The sequence below is a fragment of the Alligator mississippiensis genome, chromosome 1, assembly GCF_030867095.1.
Source record: "Alligator mississippiensis isolate rAllMis1 chromosome 1, rAllMis1, whole genome shotgun sequence".
Lineage (NCBI taxonomy): Eukaryota > Metazoa > Chordata > Crocodylia > Alligatoridae > Alligator > Alligator mississippiensis.
Window position 1 is genome coordinate 150407384 of NC_081824.1, and position 8136 is coordinate 150415519.

The window sequence follows — 8136 nt, forward strand, 5'->3', positions numbered from 1 at the left end:
TATGGGCACTGTATTCTTCCTTTTCTAATCATCCAAAACCTTTTACAACTACCCTGAGTTTTCATAGATAATGGCCCAGCAATGACATCAACCAAATCTCTTATCACCCTTGGGTTCCTCGTGTTCAGCCTCATGGACTTGTACATGTCCAGCTTTCCTAAATTGTCCCTAACCTGTTCTTTAACCACTGTTGGCTGTTCACCTTCTCCCCAAACTGTGCTGTCAGATGCAGTAGTCTGGGAGTTGACCCTGCCTATGAAGACTGAGGTAAAAAAGGCATTGGGTGCATTTATACATCACCCTACAGTGATGTAGCAATGCACTACATTGCCGTACGGTGTGCTATGATGTTGTAACAATTGTTTGTCAACATGTTATGGCCAGCTACACTGCTGTAGCAGTGCAGTCCCTGGGTATAGTATGGCTATGGTGGCACAGCAGTGAAATTTAACCATGCGCCATGAACATTGTGCAATAACTGCCCATACTGTGCTATGCTTAAGTACTTCCAAAAGGAAGTACTAAAACACTGAGCCATACCAATGTCACAGTACGGTGACATGTAGACATGCCCATTGAGTGCTTCAGCCTTTTATGCATCATCTGTCACTAGGTTGCCTCCCCCATTCAGTAAGGAATGCACAATTTCCCTAATCTTTCTCTGATTGCTGATATACTTGTAGAAAAACCCTTCTTGTTGCCCTTCATGTTCTTAGTTAGCTGCAACTCCAATTGCGCTTTGAACTTCCCAACTTCCTCCCTGCACAGCCGAGCAATATTTTTATACTCCTCCCTACTTCTTTGTCCAAGTTTCCACTTCCTGTAAATGAGAAGTGGAATGTGGGGATCCCCACCAGCTGTGGGGATCCTATGTGATAGATTGGATACACAGGGCAGCACATGACCTAATCCTGGTGTGCAGGGACTGGGCAGGGGCAGCAAGGAGCCCCTAGTGACCAGTACACCTGAGAATTGGCACAGTGCCACTTATCTGGTCTGTGGGGCCAAAATCATGAGTACCACTGGTCTATAGTAACTAGGATGACATTCATCCAGGGTGAGTGCACAGAACTGCACTTCAGAAGAAACTATCAACTGTGCAACTATAACATGGAGAATGAGTGGCTGGTTGCATTCCTGTAGAAAGAGTTGGGAGTGGTAGTGGACCATGGACTAAATATGACACAGCAGCATAACATTGTTAAAGCAAAAGAGCAGCATTGTTAAACCAAAGCAGCAGCAAATAGCGTGTATTAAAATGACATATGCAGATCACAGGAAGTGATTCTTCAGTTCTCTTCATCATTGGTGATGCTACCTCTGCAATACAGATCCCACTTTGGGCATTAAACATCAAAAAAGGGGTGGATAAATTGGACAGTATCCAGAGGGTGGCAACAAAAACAATCAGAAATCTAGAAAAGTGACAAGAGGAAAGGCTGGAAGAACTGGCATTACTTGTTTTGCAGAAGACAGGAAGATGAAATACCCATGATTTTATAACAATTTCCAAATACAATTGTTCTTTGTGTCAACAGGGGAGAGGACAAGAAATAATGGACTTGTGTTACAATAAGGGTGATTTAAGTTGCATGTTAGGCAGAACTTCCTAATGATGAGAACAGATTAACTAGAAAGGTTGTAAACTATTTGTCACTGGAAGTTTTTAAGTGCCAACTGTGTAAACATTTGATTGGGGTCATTTAGACAGTCATCCACTACTTGGGATCTACCCAACCTGAGGTGGCAGTCGGCTGATTTTGGGAGCAGATCCTGGGGACAGCCACTATTTTCATTGGCTTATCCTGGCACCCCCCCACCATGCCTCCGATTGGCCGAGGGGCCCTGGTGGCCCTGCCCCCTGCCACTGATTGGTGGAGAGAACTATCCATTGTACAGCCCCACCCTTCATCACTGATTGGCCAAGAGGGCTGTCCATCATGTGGCCCCACGTCTCATTGCTGACTAATGGAAAGGGGTGGGGGTTGCACAACAGGCAGCTCTCTCAGCCAATTGGTGGCATGTGGAGGGGGGGTTGGCATCCATCTTGCCTGCTCGCTTTAGTGCCAGCAGTCCCCTTCATGCTGGTTACGTGGGCAGGTGGACTGCTGGCTCCCACTGGGGATCCAGCATTTTATTTTTAGTAAGGGTTTTTTTTGGTTGTTTTGTTTTTTCCGTGGACTTTGCAGACATTGCCTGATTCCATGATTTCTGCAAAATCCGTGAAATTGTGATTTGCGTAGGTCCCTATCCGTTACATGACATTTTTCATTGCTGTGCAGGATAAATTGATAGGCTTGCAATCTTCCTTCTGAATAACACCAACCAGGAAAACTCACAGCTGAAGAATAAGCTATGTGAAGTCTGTGGGCTTTTGTGGGGTCCTCATGAACCAGATATTTAAAGAGCTACACAGAGGGATGAATAATTTTTTTTACTATGCCCCCATTTTTTAAGGCATCACATTGGCAAGTAGATGCTTAAAATGAATGCTTACTGCCAGGCTTGACTCCTATCATCACATAAGAGCGTGTACTTTACAACTTGTAATGGCTACAGCAGTAATTCTCAACCAGGGTAACATGGCACGCTGGGATGCCTTGATGTCCTTTCAAGGATACTGCAGGGTGCTACATAATGTTATGGCTGTTAGCTTGACATATAATGATTCACAAGATAAACCAAGAGGTTTAAAAAGGAAATCCATAGCTGTGTTTTTTCTAAGTTCTTTGCAACAGAAAAAAATTACCTATTATTATTCTGTAGGCAATGGAAAAAAAGCGTGAAAACTAAGAGCTCACACTTTCCCAGGTGGGCCTTGAGTTTATCCAGGGATGCTTTGAGTATATCCAGGGGTGCCTTGAGTTTAAAAAAGCTGAGAACCACTGAGCTACAGTAAAAAAAAGTGTACTACCAAAGATGGAAGTCTAGGCATGACAGAATCGCCAAGTAGGTACAACCTCTTGCTCAGCACCAGAGGAAACATATCTGTTACCCTGAACCTTGGGACAGCAAAGACTGTCCCCACAAACTGTCAGATGAGCATTGAGCTTTTCTGATACTCTTTGCCCTCTCCTGGGGAGTTTTATGCCCCTGGGGTTCACAGAGGAATCATTTTTGCCTTACAGAGAATGGTGAGCTTTTGCAAATGATAGCATCTGATGATGTAGGCTGTAGTCTACAAAAGCTCATGTCTTTCTGAATGAGTTAGTCTCTGAGGGCATCTTTACAGGTGCTCCAGGGGTAAGACGGTGCTCTCAGGAGCCACTCTTAATTACAGTGCCCACAGCATCTCATGTATTCAGTGTCCCACGCTTCAAAATGGCAGTGGGGCGCTTTACTAAAGCTCCTCGAACAATTAGCACATTCCAGTAGACTCGATTAATCACACTAAGGTACCACACTGTCCTGCATTCTGCCTAGCTTCAGACTAAAAAGACTAACTACCACCCCCCTTACTGAGAGTGCAAGCCTTGTCTGCTCCACCCTCCACCAAGCAAGTAAAATCAGCTCTTCAGAACCAGGCATGAATGAATTGGTTTCAATAGAACAGAGCGGGGGGGGGGGGGGGGGGAGGTGAGGGGGTGGACTAGCTGACTTCCCAAGGTCCCATCCAACTCTAATTGTCTATGATTCTATGATTTTATGAATATGAACCTTCATCCATAAAAGCCTGACTCAGACCAATTAACAAAAATGAATGGGAAGGATTTTCATTTTTGTGACATGCACACTATCCCCCTTTGCCTGATTTCTACTGGAAGCAGCAGTGCTGAAACAGGTAAAGAAATTTCCCCCCCTAGAATTGTGGATCAGACTGGCAATCAAAATATATCACAAAATGAATGAGAGAATGTATCTCATGGAGTATTTTAGACCTCAATTTCCATGGAGAGATCTGGCTATTTGAACCAAAATCTGGAATGTTTTGTGGGTCACCCAGACTGAGAGGTGAGTAGGAAGTGATTTTCGCAGTGGTGAGACTTCAAGCTGAGAATCTGAAATTGAGAACATCTGAATTTGTTAGGTGACAAGTGAGACAAAGGGGCCTAGGCTCAGCATTGCTAGTAGCTAGAGCCCTTGCATGAGATATTGGAGAGCCTGCATCATTCAGGGAAGTGACCTAACTATTGAACGGTTCACTATAGAGTCTCTCTCTTTCTTTCTCCAGACCCAAATTCTCTTCTGGACTTGGGAAACACACACATTCAAACTGATATACCCCTACAAAATGTTTTGATTCTGACAGACAAAAGTATTGTTGAAAAATTCCTAGCTAGAGGTAGACAGCATCATGGCTATGAAAATATATGCAAGCTCAATACCTAATTTGATAAGAATAAATAAGAGAGTGAATGCATATGGTTTTAGTGGGTAGTTAGCATTTCCTGGAATAATCTGCATGCATGCATGCGAGTGCGCACGCACACACACACGCGCGCGCACACACACACACACACACACACAGAGTTCTGTTTTAATTTTGGCTTTCTCTGCTGTCCACAGCAGGTAAATCAGTCACCTACCTTATGTGTGCCTGGTATGTCTGTGCCCCAGACTTGAAAGACCTGTAATTGCAAACTGGATGGTATGTTCAAATCCATGAAAATAAACCTGCAAGTACAGTTATCTTTGAGTAAACAGTGCTCCTGAAAACACTGTCATTACAAATATTCCTGTTTGAGTCTGGATAATTCAACAATTTCAGTTGTACTTATAAATTTATGTTGTGGACAGGGTCACAAACCCACAATGTTTTGGGGTGTTTGTAAAATGTCATGGATAGATATTCTCTTGAACGGATTTATTAATATAGTATTTGGTCTCTATTGGTAGTTGATGTTAAGCTGTGTTTATCATTTTATGTTTGCATGAACTATAATATTTGATAGGAATGCATTTCTGTATTTTTAAAATATATCCAGGATCAGGCAATATTGCAATAATTGTTAGTTTCCAGACAATAATGTTCGCACAGCTAGTTGGCTGAGGAAAGTAATCAATAAGAATTTTCATTGGAGATGGCTATGCCTATTGGCTTGCCAAGTGGGTGGGTGCACATGAGATGATGCCTGCCCCAGACAATGGTGATTTACATTTCAAAAGACAGGTAGCAAGGCTGACACCTTGAAAGTCTTGTGCGTGATTGATGTATTTCTCACCATTGTTGAGAGACTAACTCTGTCATAAATGATAGCTAAGGATATTGGATAGGTAATCTAGATGTCTGGAAGGATGTAGATATTTTCTAGAAACAATTTGGTCCAAAAAGACACTAAGCCTAATAAACAAATGCACATCTCAGGGGCGGAAGTTGTATGCATAGTATACGCTTCCCAGGAGTTCCATAGAGGAATATAGATGAGGAGATAAGAGTGCATACTTAAGAGTTTCTATGAGGATAATTTTTGATCTAAGGATCCTTGGGCATTGGGTGATTTAGCCTTCTGGAAGGAGAGCTGGGTAGCGCAAGGCAACAACCTGGCAGGAAACTTGACTGTGGTCAGAAAACAACAGCTGCAGTCTAGGGACCTGATTCAAGGATAAGCTGAAAGCTAGTTCTCCTAGTTTGTGTTGGTTTCTCATAGCTCTGCCTGTCTCAACATACAGTCACTGATTCTTATGATTTCTCTTATTTATGTTATACATCTTTTTGCAATTTTGGATAGTTCACTGATTTTCCATGATATGTGTGATTTCAGAGCATTTGACAGTACTCACTTTTTTGACAGGCTACTCACTTTTATGAGAATGAGGACATATAATTCTTGGACATAGACACGATTCTTTAAGTTGGCAAAATCTCTTTTGCTTGGGCTAGCCAGGCCTGGATGAGACAGGTGGAGCGGAGGTGCCCTGGACCTAAGACGTTTGGTACATCTTAGGGTGTTTTCAGTGCTCAAGTAGTGTATTATGGAGAGAGGTTTGGGGTTGAAGGACACCCTTAAAGGTGTGAGTGCACCCCACTTGTGTCAGGACAGTCACTAGCAACAATATCTATAACAGAACTGCACAATGTTCAACATACACACCATGATAGTCAGTAGGGCAGTGCGAGTCTTCGGCTCCTGCTTCAGATCCGGAGCTGCTTTGGCATCTGAATCGGCACTTCTGGATCGAAGTGGGGTCCCAGCAATGGTATCCAGAGTGGGTCGGGGGCATCCGGGGTGCTTCAGACCCACTTCGGCCATTTTGAGGCAATTAGAAGAGGGAGGGGGAGGGAGAGTGGGGGGGGGGAGTGGGGGGAGAAGACTGTTGTCTGTAGGCAGCCAGTGAGAAGGATTTCTCCCTGGCTACCTTTCCAATGGCAGCGTATGTGAGGTGGGATTAAAAAAAGCATAAAACCCCTGTTTCCAGCCCTTCTGCCCTTTTGCAGCTAGTTCCTTGTCAGCAGTTGTGTGAGAGAGGAATGCTGACATTGAGACCTGCCTGCTCCTTTTTCTTGTTATGAAGGAGTGGTTAGGATTTAGCTGAGCTTAGCTATTCTATTCAATTATTATTAGTATTACAATTCAATTTATTTCTTTGAATTTATATTTGTTCTTTTTTTTGGAAACTTTGCAAAAAGAAAGTTGTGTTTTCCCAGCCAGTGTTATCTATCACTGTTCAGGGAGGTACAGATTGCTTTCACGTACACACACACACACACACACATGCACGCACACATGCACACACACACATACATAGAGACCCAGAATATAGAAAAAAATCACAGCGGACGAAGACAGACAGATATGCACAGCAGAACAAGACACACAGATAATATATTGACAGTACACAGTACAAGAAGACACACAGATGTTTTCAGAAGAACAAGACACAGATAACATATTAAGACACACAAAGACACACAGATAATATTATTCACAGCAGAAGAAGACACAGATATTCAAAGGAGAACAAGACAGACAGATATACAAAAGGATTCACAAACACACAGAGGCCTTTTGCAGCACAGGAAAGATCAATATGAAGCGTGCTGGAAAGGCAGGTGCCAGGTCTTCTGGCAGGGGAGGGAGAGGGGGCAGGGGGAGATCTAGAGCTGCAAGCCCCCCGTCCCAAACACAGACACATTCTATTCCCGAGCAGCCATGATATCAGTGCTGCCAGTGGAAGCCAGGCGGTGGGAGCAGTGTTTGCACCTGACGTCCCTGCACCTGCACCACCTCCACTCAGTCCAGAAGTGGGCACCAGCAGAGGGATCGCTGCTGCCTCCACCCCAATTTCAGCTCTCAGCACGAGTCTCCCACTGCCAGAGGAGGAGCTGGAGCTGGAACCAGGGATGCTGAGCGCTCTGGCTCAGGCAATTCTGGGGACCGAGAGGGAATCAGAGTTAGTGCTCCACACCCCTCAAGTTTCACCTAGACCCAGGTCTCCTCTGGAAAGCAGCACCTCGGAGGAGACTGAGGTTGTGGAGGCAAGTGGCTCAGCTGAGGCAGCTCCTCCTGTTGTTCAGCCTCAGCCTGCTGAGAAGGGGGAAAAGGCAGGATCCTTGCCCTCAAACCAGAAGTGGGGGAGTAGTGTAGTGTGGGATCATTTTGAGGTGGCAGATGATCCCATGTTTGCCACCTGCCAGCACTGCCAAAGGCACATGAGCCGTGGCAAGGATGTCAGACACTTCTCCACCATGGCCATGCTGCTGCATCTGAGGAGGCACCACCCCCTTGCCCTTCTTTCTGCTGCTCAGCCTGGCACCAGTGTGAGTGTACTGAAAGGGAAGTCCCCTGCTCCCTCCAAAGCCCCCTTACCCCCAAAGCAGAGGCAGGCCACCCTGGACCAGTGGGGGAAAGGTGGACAGAAAGAGGGGCACATTCCCAAGGCATGCGAGATCACCCAGAGCACTGGGGAGATTCTTGCTCTGCATAGCCAGCCCTTCTCCCTAGTTGAGTGGCCAGGGTTCAGGTGGTTCGTAGCACTTCTGGCCCCATTTCACAAAGTGCCCAAATGCACCATCTTTAGTAGGGTGGTGGTGCCTTCCCTGTATGAGGCATGCAAGGAGTACTTGAGGGAGGAGCTGCACAAGGCAGGGCTGCAGGTAGCCTTGCACTTCACTCTGACATCCGGAGCAGCTGGGGTGGCAATCACACCTACCTCTCCCTCACGGGGCACTGGTGCACTTGGTCAGGCTGCCAGTGG

At 45.3% G+C, this 8136-nt stretch overlaps 1 long non-coding RNA gene across 1 annotated transcript in view; it reads right to left on the minus strand.

The window, feature by feature from the left end:
- LOC102564456 (uncharacterized) overlaps positions 1–6208 on the minus strand; it is a 69858-nt gene extending 63650 nt beyond the window's left edge. The window contains exon 1 of the long non-coding RNA XR_002087809.2: positions 6033–6208. This is a non-coding gene — a long non-coding RNA (uncharacterized LOC102564456). The remainder of the gene's footprint in view (positions 1–6032) is intronic.
- Positions 6209–8136: the final 1928 nt, after the last annotated feature.